Source organism: Eleutherodactylus coqui, chromosome 1, assembly GCF_035609145.1.
Source record: "Eleutherodactylus coqui strain aEleCoq1 chromosome 1, aEleCoq1.hap1, whole genome shotgun sequence".
In the NCBI taxonomy this organism is placed as follows: domain Eukaryota; kingdom Metazoa; phylum Chordata; class Amphibia; order Anura; family Eleutherodactylidae; genus Eleutherodactylus; species Eleutherodactylus coqui.
The window spans coordinates 369237893-369265613 of NC_089837.1; the positions used below are offsets into that span (position 1 = coordinate 369237893).

The 27721-nt window shown below is 45.7% G+C and overlaps 1 protein-coding gene across 1 annotated transcript in view; it reads right to left on the reverse strand.

The window, feature by feature from the left end:
- The window catches only part of ARHGAP6 (Rho GTPase activating protein 6), a 522685-nt gene that overhangs the window by 420947 nt on the left and 74017 nt on the right, over window positions 1-27721 (reverse strand). The gene's annotated exons all lie outside the window — the stretch shown is intronic.

Below are 27721 nucleotides of genomic sequence, written 5' to 3' on the forward strand. Positions count from 1 at the left end.
AAGCCCCTGCCTCCTCCTTCTCCGCCACCTCCACCTTTCAATTAAGAAGTGTAAGCACGTCGCCAGCAGTCGGTAGCGGGTGGCGCGGCAGCACAGTGGTGGGCAAGCGTCAGCTGAAACTAATCAGCTTCAGTGATGAGAGGCACATGGACCCCAAGCTGTTGCAGGGTCTGACAGAGTAGACCGACCTCTAGCTTTCGCCACTGAGCCTCCAACCAGGCATGGTCATGTGTGAAAATGGCCGTAACCTGGTGGTGGCTCTGCAGCTCGGCAGCCTCACACACGTGCCATGCCTGGCCCACGTCTTCAATCTGGTGGTTCAGTGGTTTCTGAAAAACTACCCCCACTTGTCTGACCTGCTCGGCAAGGTGCACCGCATCTGCGCACATTTCCACTAGTCCACCACGAACGCTGCCACCCTGAGGACCCTGCAACGTCGGTTTCAGCTGCCAGAGCACCGACTGCTGGGCAACGTGCCCACATGCTGGAATTCTACGCTGCACATGTTGGCCAGGCTGTACGAGCAGCATAGAGCAATAGTGGAATACCAGCTGCAACATAGGCGCGGAGTGGTAGTAAGCCTCCGCAATTCTTTACAAAGGAATGGGCAGCGTGTATGGGCTGAAGAGGAGGATCCTGTAACTCATCCTCCTAGTGAGGACAGAGATGTGTTGCGTACTGGGACCCTGGCACACATGCCTGACTTCATGTTAGGCTGCCTTTCACGTGACCCTCGCGTTAAATGCATTCTTGCCAACACGGATTAGTGGGTGTACACCTTTCTCGACCCATGGTATAAGGAGAACCTTTCCACTCTCGTTCCCGAAGAGGAAAGGGGTCGAGAGTGATGCTATACCACAGGTCCCTGGTTGAAAAAATGATGCTAAAGTTCCCATCTGACAGCGCTAGCGGCAGAAGACGCAGTTCAGAGGGCCAACTAGCATGGGAGGTGTGAAGATCAGGCAGCATGTTCAGCACAAGCAGGGGAACACTCTCCAAGGCCTTTGCTAGTTTTATGGCTCCCCAGCAAGACTGTGTCACCACTCCCCAGTCAAGGCTGAGTTGGAGGGAGCACTGTAAAAAGATGGTGAGGGAGTATATAGCCGATCGTACCACCGTCCTCTGAGATGCCTCTGCTCCATACAACTATTGGGTGTCAAAGCTGAACATGTGACACGAACTTGCGTTGTATGCCCTGGAGGTGCTGGCCTGCCTTGCCGCTAGCGTCTTGTCAGAGAGGGTGTTTAGTGGAGCTGGGGGGATCATAACTGATAAGCGTACCCGCCTGTCAACTGCCAGCGCCGACATGCTTACACTCATAAAGATGAACAGATTTCCCCAGACTTCTCTTCTCCACTGGTGGAAAGCAGTGGATCCTGATGATTCTTTTAGCTGCAACAGGAGAAAAATGCATCCTCTCTCTAACCCCAAAAAAGGGGAGAAGTAGCTTAGTCTATCCCTTTCAGAACTTACTCCTCCTCCTCCCAAAACAGCATGGCATCACGCTGAACTGCCAATTTTTCTGCGGGCCAAAAGGCTCTGTTAAAACCAATGTTTTCAGAGGGCTGCCTCCAGGCTCTGTTACAAATAAAGCAACAACGAGCTCTATCTTTAAAAAATGTTTATGGCTTTCACCTGCCCTCGGGGTTAACCAATTTTTCAGGCCTTCACCTATACTCTTGGCAAACAAATTTTTCAGGTGTTCGCCTATACTCTTGGTACACCAATGTTTGAGGGGTTTGCCTATACTCTTGCAACAGAAATGTTTCATGGGTACGCGTATACACTAGCTACTGAAAGGTTTGAGGGGTTCGCCTATACTCTTGCAACAGAAAAGTTTCAGGGGTGCGCCTATACAACTTGCTACTAAAAGGTTTGGGGGGGTCCGCCTATAAACTTGCTACTTAAAGGTTGGAGGGGTCCGACTATACACTTGCTACTTAAAGGTTGGAGGGGTTCACCTATACTCTTCCAACAGAAAATTTTCAGGGGTCCGCCTATACTCTTGCTACAGAAATGTTTTGAGGGTTCGCCTATACACTTGCTACTAAGAGGTTTGGGGGGGTCCGCCAATACACTTGCTACTGAAAGGCTTGAGGGGTTCACCTATACACTTGCTGCTAAAAGGTTTGAGTGATTCGCTTACACTCTTGCAACAGAAAAGTTTCAGGGGTCCGCCTATACTGTGGGTGCACAAAGGTTTCCTATAGCGGTGTTCAGCTGTCTGGCACAAACACACTGAACACACTAGGGCAGAAGTGTGGGTCGAGGTCCTTGGCGAGGTGAAATTCTGCCATGTGTGGGCACTCTGATTTCTTCATGTATAATACTGTCTTTGAGTTTCATGGGCTGTGGGTGCACAAAGACTTCCCATTGCGGTGTTTTACCTGTCTGGCACAAATACACTGAATGACTTGGGTAGGGTGCAGACGGCTTTCCCATTGCGATGTTTTACCTATCTGGCACAAATACACTGAATGTCTAGGGCAGAAGTGTAGGCCAAGGTCCTGGGTGGGGTGAAACTCTGCCATGTTTGGGCACTCTTTTCTTCCTGTTTAATACGGTCCCTGGGTTGCAGGGGCCTGCCTATACTGTGGGTGCACAAAGGCTTTCCCATTGTGTTGTTCAGCTATCTGACACATACAAAGAACGAATTGGGTAGAAATGTGGGCCGAGGTCAAGGTCCTGGGCAGGATGAAACTCTGCTATGTTTGGGCACTCTCTTTTCTTCCTGTTTAATACTGTCTTTGAGTTTCATGGGCTCGTCTATGCTGTGGGTGCACAAAGATTTCCCAATGCGCTGTTTTACCTGTCTGGCACAAATACACTGAATGACTATGGCAGAAGTGAGGGTCGAGGTCCTGGGCGGGGTGAAACTCTGTCATGTTTGGGCACTCTCTTTTCTTCATGTGTAATACTGTCTTTGAGTTTCATGGGCTCGCCTATGCTGTGGGTGCACAAAGACTTCCCATTGCGGTGTTTTACCTATCTGGCACAAATGCACTGAATGACTTGGGTAGGGTGCAGAGTGCAGACGGCCTTTCTAGCACAGTGTTCAGCTATCTGACAACTACACAGAATGAAGTGTGTGGGGACACATGGATTTCCCATAGCTATGCAACTCATGGCACCTTGGGTCACACAATATGGAGGCTGGGACTGAGTCTGACCCTGGGCCCGTTCACATGCTTCCCACACAGAGTATTGCGGGTCCTACCTCTGTTACAGTTTCTCGGGCTTATTATGCCACCTCCTCCTCCTGCTTGGAGTCTGGGGATTAGCGCTGGTCGACATGTATTTGCTTTCGTGTTATCACAGTTATCTGAGACACTGGTTTGGACCAATCAAAAGAAGCATAACTGAATTAAGGAGACGTTCACAGCTGTACTAGCATCCAAGTCTGCTTTATGCCCACGATTGCTGAGGGTGTGGGCAGAGGCTGAGGTCCAAAGGGGGGGATGCTACTGCGCCAGGTTTGGCCTATGGAATTTATTGGAGGTTCATCCAGTCTTTGGAGCGATGAAAGCAACCGTAACTGATTTAATGAGATGTTCACAGCTGTACTAGCACCCGAGTCTGCTTTATGCCCATGATTACTGAGGGTGTGGGCAGAGGACAAGGTCCTGGGCGGTGTGAAACTCTGCCATGTTTGGGCACTCTGATTTCTTCATATTTAATACTATCTCTGGGTTGCAGGGGCTCGCCTATGCTGTGGGTGCACAAAGATTTCCCACTGCAGTGTTTTAGCTATCTCTCACAAATACACTGACTGACTTGGGTAGGGCACAGAATGCTTTTCCATTGCATTGTTCAGTTATCTGACACCTACACAGACTGAATTGTGTGGGAACACATAGATTTCCCATTGTTATGTAACTCGCGGCACCTTGGGTCACACAAGGTGGAGGCTGGGACCGAGCCTGACTCTGGGCTCGCTGATGTGCTTCCCACACAGTGCATTGCGGGTTTTACCATGGTCATGGTTTCTCGGGCTTATTATGCCACCTCCTCCTTCTGCTTGGGGTCTTGGAATCTGCGTTGGTCGGCATGAATTATCTCTCGTGGTACAAATTACCACAGTTATCCGAGATACTGGATTGGAGCAGTCACAGGAAGCATTAGTGATTTCATGAAACTTTCACAGGGTCACTGTATACCTGTGGTGGCTACTTTTGCGACACCTCCTGCTTCCAACCAATCTTTGGTGTTAGTATGCGCTGCTGCATTGTGGAGATATGTAGAAGTGCTGGCACCAGAGTCCCCTTTATGCCCACGTTTGCGGCTCCTGACAATTTTGTAACGGAGGTGGCACAGGATTGGAATGATGATCGTACGTCAATTTATCATCAATTCTCATCAGCATTGTGGGCTATTGCCCACACTTTTAAAGCGGGACGCTGCCTGGCCTTGCCAACCCTCTGCAGCGTGCGTCTCCGCTTCCTCCTCATAGCAGACACACTTATAAATCGACATGAGGGTAGTGTGGTTATGAAGCGAGTGTGTGGCATGAGGGCAGCTGAACGCTGTGCAGGGAAAATGTTGTGTGCACAGTGGACGCAGGCTCATTTGGGGGGTTGGACAGCAATGCCAGCATGTAACCCAGGAGAAGAGGCAGTGGTGTCACCCGCAGGCAGTGATTGTCCTTGGTTGCAGCTAGTGTGGTGCTTAGCTAAGATGTGCCAGTGTGTGTGCCTTGCTGCTTATGGTCTGTCCCAAGTAAATTGTTAGGGGGGGTGAGCTCCAGGCTCTTGCCCCCATTTTGGCTTAATAGTGGGACCTGGGAGCCTCAGCCTTGCATGCTGACCATGCCGTTCCCTATCCGTTTCTGTGGTGTTTCCATGACTTTCTGAGGTTTTCCATTGTTTCACAAATCATCCCCTATGTGGATCATCGGTCCCATACAAAAATGCTCGAGTCCCCCATTGACTTCAATGGGGTTCGTTACTCTAAATGAGCTCTCAAGCATTACGACAAGTTTGACTTGAGTACTGAGCACCCGAGAATTTTGGTGCTCGCTCATCTCTAGAACTGTAGTTTGAGAATGCTCATCAAACTTGATCTCTTCCATAGTGGGTAACAGCAGAGTGAATTTGTTTTTTTGAGACAACTTCCTCCAGCTCATCAGACCCCGGGGACTTACACCTGGAAGTGAATAAAAGGTAATCCTCTCAGCTACAATAAACGCGCCTCACACTTCTTCCCCATTCAGGAAGACTCTAAAAATGGTGACTGCTCCTCTGCCTCAACCCTCAATGTCTACTGGATTCTTATGAGCTAATGCAGATGGCAGAGTAGCTGCAAACTCACAGCTAAACGACTCCAGCTTCAAATTCTCTGACCTGTACTCAGCCCAACCAAATTCAGAAAGGCTGTAAAACCAGTAAGCTCCAATCTTATGTACAGTGTGTAAATACAGACAAGGCACACACAGAAAGCAAAGGGATAAATCTTAACATGCATGACACAGAAGAGGACAGAATTAGGCTTACAAGCTCCACAGACCTACTGTTACCAGCAAAAAGATGTTCATCCCAGGTCTAACAGGATTGGTCAACTAATCGTTGCAGGTCAACTAAAAATCCATAAGCTGTGACCTGAACATGAAAAAGAGTCTTTACTTTTTAACAATAAATTTACGCAGATTTTTTCTATAGAATTAACTCATTATACTGTTCCAGTTCCAAACATTTTCCTCCTACGACTGATAACTCTAGTTGCCTATAGGGTTTTCTATTTTTCCTTTATTTTGTTCTGAGTTTTCTTTCAGCACATCCTGCATATTCGGGATCCAAGATATTCAGTAGAACTCCATCTATGACTAAAGGCCCACTTACATGCAACGATTATTGCTCAAAATTCATTAAAACGATGGCATATGAGCGATAATTGTTGTGTGTGAATGCCCCCATCATTAAATTCACCATCTCTGAAAAGGAGATGCAGGCAGCTATTTGGCATTAAAAAGCTAACAAGGCCCCTGTCCCAGACAACCTCATAAATTAATACTTTAAATATTTTTCTGGATTTTTCGCTCCACATCTTAAGTCTGTATTAATCTTAGCAGCTAATACGGGAAATTTCCCAAGAGAAACCCACAATCATTATCCTGCCAACCCTACCTTCCCAAAGAATTTCAGGCCAATATCACTGTTAAGTGGTGAGGACAAACATTACACAAAAATAATAGCTTCCAGACTTCTTAACATCTTACCCACTTTAAATAAATGGGGATAAAGTGTTTTTTGTGAAGGAACACTAGTCCTTTAAAGTCACAAGAAGGATGATCAATCTGATTAAATAGGGGGAGACCAGAAGAATGCCTTCTCTACTCCATGTTTTCGACACAGATGGGACATTTAATAGGGTTCACTTTGATTACACATTTACAGTATTGTGGAGATTTGGATTTGAGAAATTCCTTCTTCAGAATTTTCAGGCTCTTTATTCCACATACTCTGCAAGAGCATTCACCTTCAACATTTCAAATCGCACAAGGTAGGAGTGCCTACTGTCACCCACATTTTTGGACCATGGGCTGAGAACATCAGGTAATCCAAGGAAGTGAGGGTTATAGTTGTGAACAAAGAATCCTGCAAAATAAGTCTTTTTACCGATAACACTGTTTTGACCTTATTCGATCCCCTAACATACTTCTCAGCAGCATATAAAATCTTGATTGAATTTAGCAATTCATCCTACTATTACTACAAACTAAAATACTAAATACAAATGCTTGGTATCAATGTAGTGCCACCCATCAAAGAGTCTATAATTAAAAACTACACCTTTGAATAGAGGAAAAAGTCACTTGACCAGTTCAGCATGTCTCTCACAAACTCTAGATCCATATGACAACTTCAGTTTTAAGCTATTTTAAGCTAGCAGATTGGTAAAAGAAATGTTCTACCTAAGTGCATGTGAATTTTCTTTGATGTGTTGTATTGAGTTATGCAAAAAGATAATATCTGCTAAATTATTATATTTTTCTGTACCCTTCCCAAACCCATTCCTAACATTATTTTGTCAGAATTTTCTAAGCAAGTGTCCAAGTTTATTTGGAAGGGCCCTAGGCTCAGGATGAATAGACATACAATTTATAGAAAAATAACTTTTGGTGGTATGGGTTTTCCAAATCTTGTAATTTATCAACAAGCACCTTTGTTGGACCAAATTAAGGATCGGTGTTCCGGAGTACAGTCAAGAAATGGGCAAGTATTGAAAAAGAAATGTCACAAATCTGTTGTGAGGTTTCCTCCTTATCAGGCTGGAAAAGACTTATAAACACTTTCTATGCAGATCCCAACACTGAGGTTTTTAAAACAGCATTTTACATCTTAGAACATCCTTACATTCCAATATCCCACACAAAGATGGGTTGACCAATGGGCTTGCCTCCAAATCCGTGCTTTAGCTCACGAGAGTCATCCTCACACACAAAAATTTCTCCTTTGGCAAAGAGATATTCCTGAAACTCTCTGGAACTGCCATGGGCAGTAAAATGGCACCACAATATGCCAACCTTTTCACAGCAAAACTCGAGAGTGACTTTCTGGTTGCCTGCTCCAGCAAACCATTGGCCTACTTCTGCTAGATCGATGATGTCATAATCATCTGGACCAACACCGAACAAGAGCTAATAAAATTTCATTAGAGATACCATGCATTCCACCCACTATAAACCTGACATTAAGCTACTCATATACCGAAATCAACTTTTTGAACACCACCATAAAAATTTCAAACAGCTCAATACAGACATCCCAAAACTGATTGGCAGATGGCATAGATGGTATAGTTTCCACCCTAAGCAAATCAAAAAGGCTATTGTCTACAGCCAGGCCATCAGATACAATCGGATCTGTTCCAACCCAACAGACAGAGAGGAACATCTAGACCATTTTAAAAGGACATTTTTAAATCAGGGCTACCATCCCACCTCAGTTTATGTCCAAATCTCCAGAGTCACCAGGATACCCAGAAATGAACTACTCCAATAAACAGAGAAGGAAGTAAATGATAGTGTACCTCTAGTAGTGACCTACAATTCACAGCAAGAGGTATTAAGGAAGACTCCATCATACCCTAGACAAGGATTACAGTGTAAAAAACATATTCCCGGACCCTCCACTTTTGTGTTACACGCAACCCCCAAATTTGAGGAACTTTATAATCAGGAGTACATTGCCCTCTGACACACAAAAGGTAACTTATTCCTGTAATGGTAGAAGCTACAAGACCTGCTCACATGTACTGACCACGGACAGGCTACAAATCCCCAACACACAACAGGGCTATAAGATCCTAGGGACATTCACATGTTCCATGTCCAATGTTGTGTACCTGAGCTTGTGCATTAAATGTCCTGTTAGGGGGCTTTATGTTGGGGAAACAGGACAGAAACTTAAAGCGAGGATAAGGTTTCATCGACACATAATTAAACAGAGAAAGACAGAATTACCTGTGGCTGAGCACTTTTCTAGTCTTGGACACAACATAGAAGATATGAAAGTTATAATACTGAAAGGCAATTTCAAGTCACAAAGTCATAGAAGAATTTAGGAATATAAATGTATAACAACTTTTGACACTTTCAACAGAGGATTAAATTGTTCAAGAGGGTTCATGTGTGACTGGGAAGAATGAGACATCTATAGCACAGATAACACTGCTGACCTGATGACCTCCCAACACTAATTCAGGGACCATAAAACATTCACATCTTTACAAGTGACTATTTAAAGATGTTTGTATTTCTGTTGTAGTATTCTTTTAAGTGCAAATTAATCACATCCATGTCTGTGCCTTGTCATAAGTATGTGTGTATAAATATGCATGCTATTATGTCCACCTGGCTCACTAAAGTGCCACTCCACAGGTGGGATGCAAAAATGTCCATTTAAAACCGCAATCACACACACACATATAGTGCTTGCACGGACCAATTGCACCTCTCCAGAAAACTGAATGGACAACTGTCCCTAACTGATCAGGGAAAGAGGGGTGCACCTGCCTAAAAGTGGAGTCATTACTTCGATAAAGGCGGAACCATTGTCTTCTTCTAGTGACCTGGCTATCCCTGAACAGGGAGCTGGAGAGATACACTAAACAGACACACAGGACACAACACTGTACTGACACACCAAATACAGAACAGGACTGGACATACGGAACATGTCTGGCAACCAGCACAGACATATCAAACACATCGCTATTCACACCAAACCTACAACAGATAGTGCATATAACAAGAACCCCACCCAGAGCTCACATGCATAAAGATGAAATACCACAGCCAGTCTAAGTGTCCTCACACCAGGGGGATAGACAGTCAACCACTGTGCTGACATAGGGAACTGAGTCAGACATCACCAATCTGACACACAAATGAAACATAAGACATCTGGAGGCCACACATTGCCAGGGCAAGGGAAGAGGGTGTTTGCTTATGATATAGACAAGGACTACAGGTGTCCAAACCATCTTTAGGGAAGCAGAGATACACAAACAGACAGATATACAAACCCAGCTCTGAGTGGGCACAAGACAGTGATATCCAAGCAGTAAAATGACCAGCATCAACTACTGAGAGATGCTGGTTTTTATATGCTGCAGACTAAGGCCTCAGTCACACGGGCGTATCGGCGCCCCTGTTACTGCAGGAAGGAGACGGACGTACCTGAAGACGGCCGTCTCTCTGCAGCACCAGAGGAAAGAACATGTGACCTACTCCATTGCTGGTCATGTGTTCTTTCAGCAGCGCTGGAGAGAGACGGCCATCCTCAGGTACGGCCGTCTTCTAACTGTCAGTCACACGGGCGCATCGGCGCCGATGTACAGATGCCGATGCGCCCGTGTGACTGAGGCCTCAAGGGGATTGGCTGGCAGAGAATACCACACCCACCCAGCTCCATTAAACCCCACCTGTAAGGGTGTGCATCAGGAAGCCTGTAGAACCAGGTCCTAGATGCACAACCTAACACATGCCTCTTCGGATCTATTTCATTTAAGCCAGAAAAAAATCTATGAAAAGAATCAGCCTATTTTAAAGCATCTTAAATAACGAGTTCAAGTTCATTAAACATATATACATGCCAAAATAGGAACTGGAACTTGGCAAGAGATTCTCTTCATCACATTAGCAACTGGCAATAAAGGGGGTTTTACAGGGAATAAATCATTGGGAATCTTATCGTAGAATGTTGCTCCACTGGTATAACACTCAGTCTAAGTTACACTTTATGTACCATGCCCCTACATGCTGGAGAGGATTGGCCACTTTTCTCTATATATCAGGGATAGGTTTCAATACTAAGGCTGAGGATAGACAAGCATATTTTGGCAGCATATTTCGTGTCTGTAATACAAATGAATGTCCTTGTCTGATCTCAGGTGTCCTGACCCGAAATATGAGCATCATAGATTCCTATAATGCTCAGAGTTTGGTTCAGGAGACCCATGGTCAGGCTAGGACCCAAGTTTGTGTTACGGATGCATAAATGTGGCTTAAATACGCTTGCCTGTCACCAACTTAATTAACAAAATCACAAAGATAGATCCCAAACTGACACCCAAATTCTGTTTACTTTCAACTAATATTGATTCACAGTCACTCAATTATCAGAAAGTACCCTGCCATATCTTCGTTATTGTCAATATTTTAACTGACCGAAATTGGAAATCTTCAACAGTCCCAGATATTCAAATACTTAATAATACAGTTAAACATACTACCTTGCTGGGGGGGTCATTGGCCTCTCGCTAAAACCACTACTCATAATTTACTAAAAATTGGTCCATTCACTTTCATCGACTCCATTCACCGAGTATCATGCGGCCGTGCAAGGCACACATAATATGCGGTGAAAACACAGTCGTGAACATGAGCCCTATGTTGTCTGATAAGATAGGTATACTTTATGAGTAATAATGGTTTTTACTTCAAGTAGGAAAAGAGAAAATGTCAGCTGCACTCAGCAGTATCTCTGTTGTGGGTGAAGTGGACATGATGCACGCTGACAAGGAATCAGGCCATAATTCCAGCAAAGTGCAATGTATCAAGAAAAGGAAGCAGCATCAAGGGTGCAAAAGAAGTCTATGTAGCCAGGGTTATCCAAACAGAATCATTTTTATTCCTATTCTTCCATGGTATGACTGCATTGATGCTGCTTTCTTTTCTTAATAATAGTTTTTAATTATTAGCAAAAGTAATGATTGCATCAAAAATAAAAAATAAATAAAAACTGGTCAGTCCTAAGCTTCATTCGTGTAAAAATCGCCAATTCACACAATCTGGAGCAGCATGTTGTAGAAAAAATGCGCTGCTCTTCGTAATTTCCCCGGTCAGTAGAAATCCTCCTAATGACTTCTAATGTCTAAAATATAGGCACCTGTCCTCTTCTCTAAGCCTTGGTTGTAGCTAAACTAACCCCCCTTCCTTTTTTTCCAGCTCCCATAGGAGTCTATGGACATTCTTGCACATTGCGCACCAAAGATAGGTCAAGATCTATCTTTTCACACAGGGAATTTGAGTTGCGTGAATTTCAGTAGCTGATATCCTATCTTTTGGGGTGCGACTTTTTTTTTGCGTGGCTAAAATTCCTTTATCTGAACATTTGCATAAGAAACCATTGGCTCTAATAGTCATGCTTTTTTTTGCAAGCTAGCTGCGCAAATTCCCTGTCAGTATGAGCCCTAAAAGTTCAAAATATTACATTATTTCTCCCACACAGAAAATGCAGTCAGAAAAAAAAAAGACAAAATTGTGTTTTTTTTGGTTACCTCTCTTTCAAGAAAAAATTTAATAAAAAGCGATTAAAAGTCATATGCATCACCATAATGGCATCAGTAGCAACGACAGCTTACCCCACAAAAAACAAGCCCTCATACTGGCCCATCAATGGAAAAATAAAAACTATAGGGTTTAGAAGATGGTGACGGAAATCAATTTTTTTTTAAGTTATTTATTTTTTCTAAATAGTACAACATAAAAACTCTATAGACTTGGTATTGCTGAAAACATACTGATCCAGAGGGGGAAAAAAATAACATTTTTACCACACCATGAATACCCTAAAAAACTACTCCCTGGGCCCCTAAAATGATGATTTTTTATTTTTTTTCCATTTCATGCCACTTAGACATTTTAAAGATTTTCCAATACATTATAAGGTACAGTAAATGGTCCCACTGAAAACAACAAATCACCCTGCAAAAAAACAAGCCCTCATACAGCTATGTCACCACAAAAATATAAAAGTTATGATTAAAAGAAGTATCAGAAGACAAGTTTATTATGAAAAGACAAACTTATTTAATAAGTACTTGACTCAAAAACTGCCATCTATAAAAATAAGCCCCCATATTTGACAGTGTGCAGGTTCAATTAAGGGTCAAAGTTATAACTTGATGGATGCCAGATTTAGAAAGATCATATGTAGTGAATCCCCTCTGAGAAAACCCATCCTCAGATTATTACACCCTAATGAGTTTGGCTGAACATCTGATTATCATTTGTTCCTATTTTAATCCAGTTCTCAAACATTAATATTTCATTATTATGGGAAAAGAAAAATAATTTAGGGGGATGATAACCTTTAGTAATTTATTAAATAACTGAAACTGGTACAAAGGACTTATTTTTAAATGTCACTAAAACATTACTAGTCAAGTAAAACTGCTTTTATTTCTGGACATTTTCCAGCAATTACTGTACTTCGCCACCTAAAAAAGACCAGTAATTGTATTGCGTGTGACCGCGTACTCACACAGGCAGACATGCTCAGTACAGTTTTTTTTTACATTTCCCACGCTGTCGCTTAGCATTGACGGGGATACCCGTAGCCCATATGCAATGTAAATGTGTATAGGCTGCTGGCATATCTGCGACTAGAGATGAGCGAGTATACTCGCTAAGGCACATTACTCGAGCGAGTAGTGCCTTAGCCGAGTATCTCCCCGCTCGTCTCCAAAGTTTCGGGGGCTGGCGGGGGCGGGGAGAGCGGGGAGGAACGGAGGGGAGATCTCCCTCTCTCCCACCCGCTCCCCGCCGCAACTCACCTGTCACCTGCGCCGGCCCCTGAATCTTTACAGACGAGCGGGGAGATACTCGGCTAAGGCACTACTCGCTCGAGTAATGTGCCTTAGCGAGTATACTCGCTCATCTCTATCTGCAACCATAGAGTCCATGGTCTAAGGTCGCAGATTCTGAAGTAAAATAGAATATGCTGCATTTTATTTTCTGTGAGTGGATTACGCAATTCCGATCTGCTACTGTGAGCGTTATTGTGTAATCCAATGCATTTGGATGAACTGCTTTACTGCGGATCAAACAATCGCGGAATCCACAATTCAAATCTGGTCGTGTGGGACTAGCCTAACAGAAGTATAGTATTAAGCTTATATGCATCCAGTTAGTATATTTTAGGGGGGACACAAATCTATTCCAGGTTTTGTCACTGTCACCATAAAAGCTAATATACATGGCTAATTTGGCCATATTACATTCCGAGCTATATAGAGAAACAATATGTCACTTAAAAAAAGTCTATGGGTCCATACTGTACATAGGCATACATTGGTGTTTTCTAAGATTAATACAAAATCTAATAGGTAAGTTTTAAGTCATAACATGGAAAAATGTAGACTATGATGTTTTCCTGATAAGTTTCAAAAAGTTCCTCTACTCAAGGGTGACACCATGATGCTGTGCAGCCATAGACTTATGTGAATGTTCATTGTTCTTTTATTGTAGATATGTGCTGATAAATTTTTTAACATATACCGGTAACTACCTGCCATTCTTCAGATTTCCGTATTTTCATCTTTTCAGGAGCCTAAATATTTTCTGTCAATGTAGTGCTTGGCTCACATGCTTAGTCATTCTCCCCACAACCAGGTCTCTGTGGAGAGATCCTCTGTTTACTGAAGAGCGGTCTACAGAAATGGCTTTCTGTCCAGCACATGAATGAGTGTCCGTGTGCTATCCCATACAACTTACACCTGAGCGCAACTCACATACAGCAGTCTGAATACAGCCGCATAAGACTTCTCCTGCAGAGACTAAAAAGGAATTATGTTATCAGTTGCCAGAGGGGAAAGGAGACTGACTCTATCCAGAGCGCACCCCCAGCAGCACAGATTAGCAGCAAAGCAGGTAAGCAAAAAAAATTATGAGAAGAGTATTTATACTAAAAACACTGAGATTTACTTTAAAACTGCTATTAACAGCCTTTCTGGACTTTTGGTATAACAATGATTCATGGCATAACCACTGCCATCTAAACAGCATTATGGGCCCCCGAGCAAAGCAGTGTATTGGGGCCCTATGACTACTACTCACAGGAATAAAGAGGATGAGCGAGTTAGTAACCGGTAAACCTAGACCGGAGAACCGGAAGTCTAAGTCTCTAGAGTCCATCTTCCGCTAGCACTGTAGACTTCTTTGTTGATAGTGCCATGCTACTTTACACTAGACGATGTAGTACGCTTCACAAGATGATCTGTTCAGCGGGAAATCTCTAGTTATTATAGAAATTATAGATCATTTACAATAGGAATTATGGGTAACTTAGTAAAGGAATTTTGGCTAATTTGAAAGTGAAACAAAAAGGGACAAAAATAAAGTCTTCATACATGGCCATAGCCAAGTTCATATCCCACCACACAACATTATCATATATGATACAAGGTGCATTGAAATGTTAACATACATAGATTAGTATGGGGCCACCTGGCAAGTGCTCATCGGGCCAATGTGTTAAGATGGCACTGGGCATAACCCCTTTAAGATACTACTAAATATTTTGCTGAAATTGGCTAACTTTCAGATAAAGAGATGGTCATAGCATTTCCTTTCCTTTTACATTTATTTCTCTAATGATTAAAATATAAATGTGATGTGACATTCCTTGTTGAAATCATAGCAGCGTTATAAAGCCTGTTTATTAAGTTCAAATAACAAGCAATTTATTTGAGCCCCTACTTCTGGTATTAAATCTGTTTATAATATGGCTCACATGTTTGTGTCATTTGTGAAATATTTAGATTATCAGTAGTCTCTGAGGTCAGTACGCTTTGATCTTATTCAGTCTATTCATAAAACTATCTAAGGCCTACTTTAAAAGCCTTGATACAGCTGAAATGGACGGTTTTAATGGAGTGTCTCAGCAGCCTTCAAAATAGTATGACACATACACACAAAACATGCATTTTACCTTGTATGGGCAGGCTTATTTTGCCATCATTCCGTGGAAAGTATCCTCAGTAGAGATGTGCTCGTTACTCGGGACGAATTTATCGCGATGCTCGAGGGTTCGTTTCGAGTAACGAACCCCATTGAAGTCAATGGGCGACCCGAGCATTTTTGTATTTCGCCGATGCTCGCTAAGGTTTTCATGTGTGAAAATCTGGGCAATTCAAGAAAGTGATGGGAACGACACAGCAACGGATAGGGCAGGCGAGGGGCTACATGTTGGGCTGCATCTCAAGTTCACAGGTCCCACTATTAAGCCACAATACCGGCAAGAGTGGGCCCCCCCCCTCCCAACAACTTTTACTTCTGAAAAGCCCTCATTAGCATGGCATACCTTAGCTAAGCACCACACTACCTCCAACAAAGCACAATCACTGCCTGCATGACACTCCACTGCCACTTCTCCTGGGTTACATGCTGCCCAACCCCCCCCCCCCCCCCCCCAAGACCCAGTGTCCACAGCGCACACCAAACTGTCCCTGCGCAGCCTTCAGCTGCCCTCATGCCACGCCACCCTCATGTCTATTTATAAGTGCGTCTGCCACAGGAAAAGCAGGCACACACTGCAGAGGGTTGGCACGGCTAGACAGCGACCCGCTTTAAAAGGGGCGGGGCGATAGCCCACAATGCTGTACAGAAGCAATGAGAAATCCAATCCTGTGCCACCTCCATCTGGAGCTGCACACGTGGGCATAGCAATGGGGAACCTATGTGCCACACACTATTCATTCTGTCAAGGTGTCTGCACGCCCCAGTCAGACCGCGTTTTTTTATAAATAGTCACAGGCAGGTACAACTCCGCAATGGGAATTCCGTGTGCACCCACAGCATGGGTGGCTCCCTGGAACCCACCCGCTGTACATAAATGTATCCCATTGCATTGCCCATCACAGCTGAGGTAGTAATGTCGTGCTTAATGCAGGTGGGCTTCGGCCCACACTGCATGCCCCAGTCTGACTGGGGTTCTTTACAAGTGGACAGATGTAGGTTAAACTCCGTGTGCACCTACAGCATGGGTGGCTCCCTGGAACCCACCGGCGGTACATAAATATATCCCATTGCATTGCCCAACACAGCTGAGGTAGTAATGTCGTGCTTAATGCAGGTGGGCTTCGGCCCACACTGCATGCCCCAGTCAGACTGGGGTTCTTTAGAAGTGGACAGATGTAGGTTAAACTCCGTGTGCACCTACAGCATGGGTGGGTGCCAGGAAGCCACCGGCGGTACATAAATATATCCCATTGCAGTGCCCTACTCAGCAGAGCTAACGTCAGATACAATACAGGTGGGCTTTGGCCCACACTGCATGCCCCAGTCAGACTGGTAATATGTACCTTAACAGTAACCTCGTTGGTGGTAATGTGGTGGTGACTGCGGACCTAGTAGCGCGGTTTTATGTAGTTGGTTTTCGGAATGTGGCCATGATTAAGTGGGCCGTGGCGGGGGGATGGTGGTGGTGCTCTCTTGTTGTGTCGTTAAAGGTGAAATTCTTGGACTGCCACCAGACGGACCAATGCAAAGGTATTTGCCAAGAATGTTTTCATTGTTGGAGGAGGAGGGGGATGTTTTGGAGGCACTATGTGTCCTCTCCACGTGTCCGTGGTTATATGCACCTTAACAGTAACAGCGTTGGTGGGAAATGGCCTCGCCGCCATCATGTCTTTGTGAAGCCTCTGTTTCCACACCCCAGTGACATACCATTAGCTACGGTATAGGCAGAGCCCAGAATTATTAACATTTCAGCGGTAGTATTAGGGACAGGCCCCACTAACATATCACTAGCAGCAGTATAGGGGGAGCGCAGTCTTAGTTCCATTTCAGTAATAGTAGCACTCAAGACAGGCCCCAGTAACAATTCCGAAGCAGCAGTATAGGAGGAGCGCAGTCTTAGTTCCATTTCAGTAATAGTAGCACTCAAGACAAGCCCCAGTAACAATTCCCATTGCAGCAGTTTAGGGAGATAACAGTCTCTTTCACATTTCAGTAGCTGCAGTATAGACAAGGCCCCAGTTACATTTATGTAGCAAAAGTGTAGGCCAACCCCACACACCTTTCTGTACCATGAGTGCAGGCGAAGAACATAGAAATGACAATGATTACACTGTAGGTGAGGGCCCCAAAAAATTGGTGTAGCAACAGTACTAATGTACCTCAGAAAAAATTGGCCATGCCCAACCAAGATGGCAGGTGAAACCCATTAATCGCTTTGGTTAATGTGGCTTAAGTGGTAACTAGGCCTGGAGGCAGCCCAGTTTAACGAAAAATTGGTTCAAGTTAAAGTTTCATCGCTTGTAAGAGCATTGAAACGTATAAAAATTGTTTGGAAAAATTACATGAGTGAGCCTTGTGGCCCAAAGAAAAATTGCCCGTTTGGCGTGATCACGTGAGGTTTCAGGAGGAGGAGGAGGAATATTATACACAGATTGATGAAGCAGAAATGTCACCGTTTTGGATGGTGAGACAGAACGATGCTTCCATCCGCGGGTGCAGCCTACGTATTGCTTAGGTATCGCTGCTGTCCGCTGGTGGAGAAGAGAAGTCTGGGGAAATCCAGGCTTTGTTCATCTTGATGAGTGTAAGCCTGTCGGCATTGTCGGTTGACAGGCGTGTACGCTTATCTGTGATGATTCCCCCAGCCGCACTAAACACCCTCTCTGACAAGACGCTAGCCGCAGGACAAGCAAGCACCTCCAGGGCATACAGCGCGAGTTCAGGCCACGTGTCCAGCTTCGACACCCAGTAGTTGTAGGTGGCAGAGGCGTCACGGAGGACGGTCGTGCGATCGGCTACGTACTCCCTCACCATCCTTTTACAGTGCTCCCGCCGACTCAGCCTTGACTGGGGAGCGGTGACACAGTCTTGGTGGGGAACCATAAAGCTGTCCAGGGCCTTAAAGAGTGTTGCACTGCCTGTGCTGAACATGCTGCTCGATCTCCGCACCTCCCCTGCTACCTGGCCCTCGGAACTGCGCCTTCTGCCACTAGCGCTGTCGGATGGGAATTTGACCATCAGCTTGTCCGCCAGGGTCCTGTGGTATAGCAACACTCTCAAACCCCTTTCCTCTTCGGGAATGAGAGTGGAAAGGTTCTCCTTATACCGTGGGTCGAGCAGTGTGTACACCCAGTAATCCGTAGTGGCCAGAATGCGTGCAACGCGAGGGTCACGAGAAAGGCATCCTAACATGAAGTCAGCCATGTGTGCCAGGGTACCTGTACGCAACACATGGCTGTCTTCACTAGGAAGATCACTTTCAGGATCCTCCTCCTCCTCCTCCGCCTCCTCCTCCTCAGGCCATACACGCTGAAAGGATGACAGGCAAGCAGCATGGGTACCGTCAGCAGTGGGCCAAGCTGTCTCTTCCCCCTCCTCCTCATCCTCCTCATGCTCCTCCTCCTCCTCCTCAACGCGCTGAGATATAGACAGGAGGGTGCTCTGACTATCCAGCAACATACTGTCTTCCCCCGCCTCCGTTTCCAAGCGCAAAGCATTTGCCTTTATGCTTTGCAGGGAACTTCTCAAGAGGCATAGCAGAGGAATGGTGACACTAATGATTGCAGCATCGCCGCTCACCACCTGGGTAGACTCCTCAAACTTTCCAAGGACCTGGCAGATGTCTGCCAACCAGGCCCACTCTTCTGAAAATAATTGAGGAGGCTGACTCCCACTGCGCCGCCCATGTTGGAGTTGGTATTCCACTATAGCTCTACGCTGCTCATAGAGCCTGGCCAACATGTGGAGCATAGAGTTCCACCGTGTGGGCACGTCGCACAGCAGTCGGTGCACTGGCAGATTAAACCGATGTTGCAGGGTGCGCAGGGTGGCAGCGTCCGTGTGGGACTTGCGGAAATGTGCGCAGAGCCGGCGCACCTTTACGAGCAGGTCTGACAAGCGTGTGTAGCTTTTCAGAAAGCGCTGAACCACCAAATTAAAGATGTGGGCCAGGCATGGCACGTGCGTGAGGCTGCCGAGCTGCAGAGCCGCCACCAGGTTACGACCGTTGTCACACACGACCATGCCCGGTTGGAGGCTCAGCGGCGCAAGCCAACGGTCGGTCTGCTCTGTTAGACCCCGCAGCAGTTCGTGGGCCGTGTGCCTCTTATCTCCTAAGCTGAGTAGTTTCAGCACGGCCTGCTGACGCTTGCCCACCGCTGTGCTGCCACGCCGCGCGACACCGACTGCTGGCGACGTCCTGCTGCTGCTGACACATCTAGATTGCGAGGCAGAGGTTGAGGAGGAGGAGGAGGAGGAGGAGGGGGGTGCTTTAGTGGAGGAAGCATACACCGCCGAACATACCACCACCGAGCTGGGGCCCGCAATTCTGGGGGTGGGTAGGACGTGAGCGGTCCCAGGCTCAGACTCTGTCCCAGCCTCCACTAAATTCACCCAATGTGCCGTCAGGGAGATGTAGTGGCCCTGCCCGCCTGTGCTTGTCCACGTGTCCGTTATTATGTGGACCTTGGCACTAACCGCATTGGTGAGGGCGCGTACAATGTTGCGGGAGACGTGGTCGTGCAGGGCTGGGATGGCACATCGGGAAAAGTAGTGGCGACTGGGAACTGAATAGCGTGGGGCCGCCGCCGCCATCATACTTTTGAAGGACTCCGTTTCCACAAGCCTATACGGCAGCATCTCCAGGCTGATAAATTTGGCTATGTGGACGGTTAACGCTTGAGCGTGCGGGTGCGTGGCGGCGTATTTGCGCTTGTGCTCAAACAGTTGCACTAGCGACGGCTGGACGGTGCGGTGCGAGACATTGGTGGATGGGGCCGAGGCAGCGGAGGTGAGGGTGTGGGTGCAGGCCAGGAGACGGTAGTGCCTGTGTCCTGAGAGGGGGGTTGGATCTCAGTGGCAGGTTGGGGCACAGGGGGAGAGGCAGCGGTGCAAACCGGAGGCGGTGAACGGCCTTCGTCCCACCTTGTGGGGTGCTTGGCCATCATATGTCTGCGCATGCTGGTGGTGGTGAGGCTGTTGGTGGTGGCTCCCCGGCTGATCTTGGCACGACAATGGTTGCACACCACTGTTCGTCGGTCGTCAGGCGTCTCTGTGAAAAACTGCCAGACCTTAGAGCACCTCGGCCTCTGCAGGGTGGCATGGCACGAGGGTGCGCTTTGGGAAACAGTTGGTGGATTATTCGGTCTGGCCCTGCCTCTACCCCTGGACACCGCACTGCCTCTTGCAACCTGCCCTGCTGCTGCCCTTGCCTCCCCCTCTGAAGACCTGTCCTGAGTAGGCGTTGCACACCAGGTGGGGTCAGTCACCTCATCGTCCTGCTGCTCTTCCTCCGAATCCTCTGTGCGCTCCTCCCTCGCACTTACTGCCCTTACTACTACCTCACTGCAAGACAACTGTGTCTCATCGTCATCGTCCTCCTCACCCACTGAAAGGTCTTGAGACAGTTGCCGGAAGTCCCCAGCCTCATCCCCCGGACCCCGGGAACTTTCCAATGGTTGGGCATCAGTGACGATAAACTCCTCTGGTGGGAGAGGAACCACTGCTGCCCAATCTGAGCAGGGGCCCGAGAACAGTTCCTGGGAGTCTTCCCGCTCCTGAGGATGTGTCATTGTAGTGGAGTGAGGAGGCTGGGAGGAAGGAGGAGCAGCAGCCAGAGGATTCGGATTTGCAGCACTGGACGGCGCAGAACTGTGGGTGGATGATAGCTTGCTCGAAGCACTTTCTGCCATCCACGACAGGACCTGCTCACACTGCTCATTTTCTAATAAAGGTCTCCCGCGTGGACCCATTAATTGGGCGATGAATGTGGGGACGCCAGAAACGTGCCTCTCTCCTAATCGCGCAGCAGTCGGCTGCGATACACCTTGATCAGGAGCTCGGCCTGTGCCCACACCCTCACTTTGGCCTACGCGTCCTCGGCCACGTCCATGTCCTCTAGGCCTACCCCTACCCCTCAGCATGCTGTATTACCAGTGATTTCCCAGCCAGGAAATAAATTGGCGCAAGCCTGCAGGCCAAATAGAATGTTTCCCTTTTTTTTTTAAAGGGAAGGCCCACTGACTATATTCAATCAGACAAGAAATGTGTTCCACAGAACTGCAGTGTTATATGAAGTGCAGCAGAGCGGTGATTTTTCCCAGGAAGGAAATAAATTGGCGCAAGCCTGCTGTTAAACGTAGCTGGCTGCGTATGATTTCTTTACGTTCTCCACCCACCACACACGTACCCAGAACGCTGAGGAGTGTCAGAGGCAGGCCAAATAGAATGTTTCCCTTTTTTTTTTTAAAGGGAAGGCCCACTGACTATATTCAATCAGATAAGAAATGTGTTCCACAGAAGTGCAGTGTTATATGAAGTGCAGCAGAGCGGTGATTTTTCCCAGGCAGGAATAAATTGGCGCAAGCCTGCTGTTAAACGTAGCTGGCTGCGTATGATTTCTTTACGTTCTCCACCGACCACACAAATACCCAGAACGCTGAGGACTGTCAGAGGCAGGCCAAATAGAATGTTTCCCTTTTTTTTTTAAAGGGAAGGCCCACTGACTATATTCAATCAGATAAGAAATGTGTTCCACAGAACTACAGTGTTATATGAAGTGCAGCAGAGCGGTGATTTTTCCCAGGCAGGAAATAAATTGGCGCAAGCCTGCTGTTAAACGTAGCTGGCTGTGTATGATTTCTTTACGTTCTCCACCCACCACACACGTACCCAGAACGCTGAGGACTGTCAGAGGCAGGCCAAATAGAATGTTTCCCTTTTTTTTTTAAAGGAAAGGCCCACTGACTATATTCAATCAATAATATATGTCTTCTGGCCCTGCCTACACAATTCTGTCCCTGTAGTATTACTGCAGGGCGCAATGCTCTGCACAGCCGATTTTGAAAAAAAAAAATATGCAACACTGCTAACAGCAGCCTGCACAGTACTGCACACGGTTAAATGTGGCCCTAAGAAGGACCGCTGGGGTTCTTGAAGCCTACACTCACTCCTAACACTCTCCCTGCCTAACCACCACTTCTGTCCCTGTAGTATTACTGCAGGGCGCAATGCTCTGCACAGCCGATTTTGAAAAAAAAAAAATTGTGCAACACTGCTAACAGCAGCCTCCACAGTACTGCACACGGATAGATGTGGCCCTAAGAAGGACCGTTGGGGTTCTTGAAGCCTACACTCACTCCTAACACTCTCCCTACAGCAGCTCCAACACAACAGCACTTTCCCTCAGCTAACTCACAACGCATCTGAGGCGAGCCGCGGGAGGGGCCGATTTTTATACTCGGGTGACATCTGATCTCGCCAGCCACTCACAGCAGGGGGGTGGTATAGGGCTTGAACGTCACAGGGGGAAGTTGTAATGCCTTCCCTGTCTTTCAATTGGCCAGAAAAGCGCGCTAACGTCTCAGAGATGAAAGTGAAAGTAACCCGAACACCGCGTGGTGCTCGTTAAGAGTAACGAGCATCCCGAACACCCTAATATTCGCCCGAGCATCAAGCTCGGACGAGTACGTTCGCTCATCTCTAATCCTCAGCTATTACTAAAGACTGACAGCTTCTGCAAAAATAAGCGCTAGGGATATAGATGAGGATGCAATTAACACTTAACATATAATATAACTATTTATTAGTAAGTATTATCTACTATATATATAGGCACTAGCCCGGGTACCCGATACAGAACGCAGGCAATACAAAACGGGACATTTTAAGTAAAAAAAGATGATATCAGAACATAAATATGTCAAAGCATACCTATGCTGATTAATGCTATGTTAATGTATTAACCTAATGTTAATGTATTGTCTTAGATCCAGAAGAGGACTCTGACATAAGAGTCTCTAGTGGTTAAGGAGGAGTTCTAAGCGTTGATAGTAAAAGCTTTCCGCCACAGTAACATAGTCCAGGGGTCTCAGGGGCCACTTTAGCGCACTGCAATATGAACATGGTTTGTTGATTTGGCCAATAGAAAGCTGGGGATGTCACTCGGAGTTATTGTTTGTATTGTATCTAAAAGCTTCCCCCCCCCCCCCCCGAAGAATTTCCAAGGTGTTCTTCTCAAAATTGAGTGTCTCTCTTGGTCTGAAGAATGTCAGGCATGCTTCGCTTTGTCAGTTTCTAGAATTTGAGCGTCCGCTTGTCGCTTGCGTTGATTCTCGAGTTGGCCATTAGTTTGCTCCGGAGCTGCAGCTACTCAAACTACTTTAAGTGTGGCCATTGTCCTTCTGCCCAAACAGGTCCTTTGCTTGGTTGGCATCTTATATATAAAAAACACAATCTGTTTGTTTATGTTGTATACAAATCCTCATTTCCTGAAACACAAATTGTCAGCGCTCAGTCTGACTCTTCTAGTGGGAATTACTTGTTGGAAATAACCAGGAATACTAAATCGAGAACGTAGAATCCATGGGTGAAAGAAATTTGGGGGCTGCTGCATTAAAATTCAAGCAAAGGCAAAAAATGCAAATAAGGTTGCCAAGACAAAAAAAATTCAGATTTTTTTTTTAGCCCATAATCTTCTCCGGGTTGCAATGTCATGTCAATCGGTCATACAGTTTGAGCATGATGCTCCAATAAACAAACAAGAGATTGACAAATATATAGAAGATTAACCTTTGACCGGGGGTGTTTTGGGTCTTCGAGCCCAGAGGAAAATTTCACCTTTTGGAATGTTGTTTTTATGTTTTTTCAGTCTAACCCAAAATGTTTTATTTGCTTTTTGGAAATACATGGGTCTTTCTTAGTATTTAAAATTGGAGTGGATATTAATTTACTTTGTAAAGCCCTTCCCTAAAAAAGAATGCAGGGAGCCAGCAGAGCATTGTTTTCAATGGAGCCGCCGGCAGCAGCCGCGGCGCCATTGAAAACAATGCGTGCATTCCCTGTGGTGCACGCATGTCCTATCTTTGCAGGCACACACCTGCAAAGTACGAACATGCGCACACACCATAGGGAATGCATTGTTGTAAAGACAAGCGTGTTTTTGTGCGTGCGTATGCCCTCAGTATGTCAAACATGAATAATATATGACTGTAACCACGACATGAACTGTGCAAAGAACATTTAAAAAACAGCCGCAGAATTGCTTTTTTTAGCTTACTTCCCAAACGCAAAAAAAACAAACAATAAATATTCAGTAGTTAGTCTCATGCATGCACCTATAGGTGATACCAATGAAAACTGCATTTATTTCCCTAAAACAAAAGCCCTGATATAGCCATATCAACAGAAAAATAAAAAAAATTACTGCTCTATAAATTCAGCGATAACATTTTGTTTGCATAAGATTTATTAATGTACAAAATAAATAGAACATAAAAAAGTTAATAAAAAATATTAAGATCCATCTATTTAATATGAACCGAAATAGTGCTAATAAAAACATATGACAGATCCTACAAAAACATGCTCTCATACTGGGACATTTATGGAAAGATGAAAAAGTTATGGCTCCCCTAATGTCTGAATGCAGCAACATAAAACTTTTCAATTAGATGCCCTTTTAGGCCTTAGTCACACGGGCGTTTTTTCCCACGATTTGCGGATCGCATGACGGATGACCGGGGCCGAAAAATCGCCCGAAAATACTGCTCCTAGCCGCGTTTCAATAGAAACGGGCCGGAGCTGTCCAGCGCATTGAATTCAATGGAGCCGGCAATACAGCCGGCTCCATTGAAAGCAATGCGCTGCGGGCGATCGCGGGATGAATTGTCGGGAAGGGCTTAAATATATAAGCCCTTCCCTGCAATTCATCCAGAAATGTGCAAAAATTAAAAAAAAATATATACGCACCTTGTCCCGGCAGACGGAGTTCAGCCGCGGCCGGCGGCAGTTCTCCTGAACTGCTCTTTCTAGTATTCAGCAGCCGGGGATTTAAAATTCCCGCCTGCTGAATGAGCTGCCTCTGATTGGTCACAGCTCGACAAATCAGAGAATCAGAGGCAGCACTCACTCACCCATTCATGATTTCATGAGTGGGTGTGAGTGAGAGCTGCCTCTGATTGGTCAGGCTGTGACCAATCAGAGGCAGCTCATTCAGCAGGCGGGGATTTTAAATCCCCGGCTGCTGAATACTAGAGAGAGCAGTTCAGGAGAACTGCCGCCGGCCGCGGCTGAACTCCGTCTGCTGGGACAAGGTGAGTATATATATTTTTTTTATTTTAACACATTTCTGGATGAATTGCAGGGAAGGGCTTATATATTTAAGCCCTTCCCGACAATTCATCCCGCGCTTGCCAGCAGCCCATTGCTTTCAATGGAGCCGGCTCTATTGCCGGCTCCATTGAATTCAATGGGCAAACATCGTTCTTCTCTGCCACAGCTGTTACAGCTGTGGCAGAGAAGAATGATTTGTCTACTATATGTTCTCAATGGGGTCGGCGCTGCTGCCGCCGGCCCCATTGAGCGCATATAGAGAAGAGAACAGGAATCGCAGATCGCAGATAGGTGCGATCTGCGATTTCTGTTCTATAATTTATCGGACGAGCGCATAAAAAGCGCTCATGTGTCCGATACCATTGCAAAGCAATGGTTTTATAAAATCGGCCGACGCATGCGCATGCGCAAATCACGGCAAAAAACGCCCGTGTGACTAAGGCCTAAATGTGCAAAAATAGGAAAATGTTAAAAAACTATACATATAGTATTTAGTATAGCCATAAATGTACCAACCCATTGAAAAAAGTAACATATTAATTATCCTGCACCTTGAAATGCACAACATTTAAAAAGATAAATGAATGCTGGAATTTCTGAGTTTCTTGACATCTCCCCCCAGAAAAAAGTTTTTAAATTTAGTCAATAAGTTTCATGTACCCCAATGATACTATTGAAGAATACAATTCATCTTTTAAAAAATAATTCCTCTTAAAGCTACAGGAAAATAAACACGTTATGGCTCTCCGAATGGGCTAAAGCAAAAGTGAAAAATTCCTGTGGGCCTTAATAGCAAAATAAGCTTGGCAATTAAAGGGTTAAACAAACATTGTTGTGGGTCATATATATGAATTCTGTATTTTCTACTATATCCTAATTTTTGCCAGGGATTGTACATAAAACCTTCAGCTACATAAACTTCTTTCATTGCAACTGACTGCCGGGAAGAGCAATGAGATGGAAGAGAGAGCACTTATTGGGGAAATCACCTGCCCATATCTTTTCAGAAAACTTTGTTGCACAAGTACCAGACTTCAGCTTCTGTTTTCTTATCCTCATTGTAAAAATGAAACATGGAGTTGTTAGGTTGTGCTGCTGGGACCTGTACTATGGGTTTTAGGAGCACATTTCCACAGGTTTGGAATGATTGAGCTGGCTGGGTGTAGTGTTCTCTTGCTAGCCAATCACCACCAGTCTGTTTGCAGATAAATATCCACCTCTGTAAGGCTGGGTTCACATGGGATGGAATTGCCGCGGAATTTCCATGCGGAATGTCCACACGGCAATGCCGCCCGTGGCTCCGAACTTCGTGATTAGCCAGCAAAGTGGATTGCAAAAATCTCGCACTGAAACTGACATGCGGTGCGGAAAACAAAGACACGGCATGTCAATTCTTTTTCATTTCCACAGCGACCTCTCTCCTATCTATGGGGAGAGATGGTCATAGCGGAAATGCTCTTATCCCGTGTAAATCTCACGTTTTTTCAGTGCAGCCAAGCCGCGAGATTTCCATGGAATTTCCATCTTGTGAGAACCCAGGATTTGGGGTAGCTGGTATCCCTTCACTCTATGGTTTGGTTTCCCTGATGAGCAGTCATGTTCCTTTGCAGCTTGCTATCTGATCTGTGTCCTGTCTGCCTCTTTGTCCTGGGTCTGTCTCCTGGTCTTCTGTCTTGTATTGAGGATGCCTGCAAATCTGTATCTGCTCTTACATTTATTTTCAGGTCAGTTTTTCTTTCGCTCTGTCCTGCTGTGGCCTGTGCAGCTTGCTTTGTGTTTAGTGTCTGATTTCCTAGTCCATGCAGCTTGATGTATGATTTGTGCCCGTTGTGCCCGTCTGTCTGGTTCTGTGTATTAACCCTTTAGAGATAGTCGGGTCCGAGGTTCCAGCATGGGGCCGCCTTTATAAAGGCGATTGCCTTGCTTATAGGTAAGGTTCTGTCATACCCAGTGCAGTCAGGGGTTAGTTGTCTCATTAGTGTAGGGACTGCGAGACAACAAGGACCCGTGAAGTGAGCTCACGGCTTAAGTGACTTGGCCAATCCACGAACCAATACCTCATACTTTCATAGCAATTCCATCTGTTATGTCTGCTGGTATGCATGGTGAGTGTTTGGCTCCTGTTGGCAGTCCCTATCTCCGGTATTGTTCGTGTGGCCCAGTGCTCACTTGCCCACACGAACGTAACAGGAGTCTTCTTTGCTTAGACAGCTTTTAGGGGCAATATCTCTCGATGACTACAGTTACCATGGTCTGAATCACAGCTATTTGCTCTGCAACACATTTAGGTACACAGTAATTTCTGCTAATGATTGCATTGGTACGGGGTCAGCATTATTACTGTGACCTTCTAGACCTGCCCATAAATTC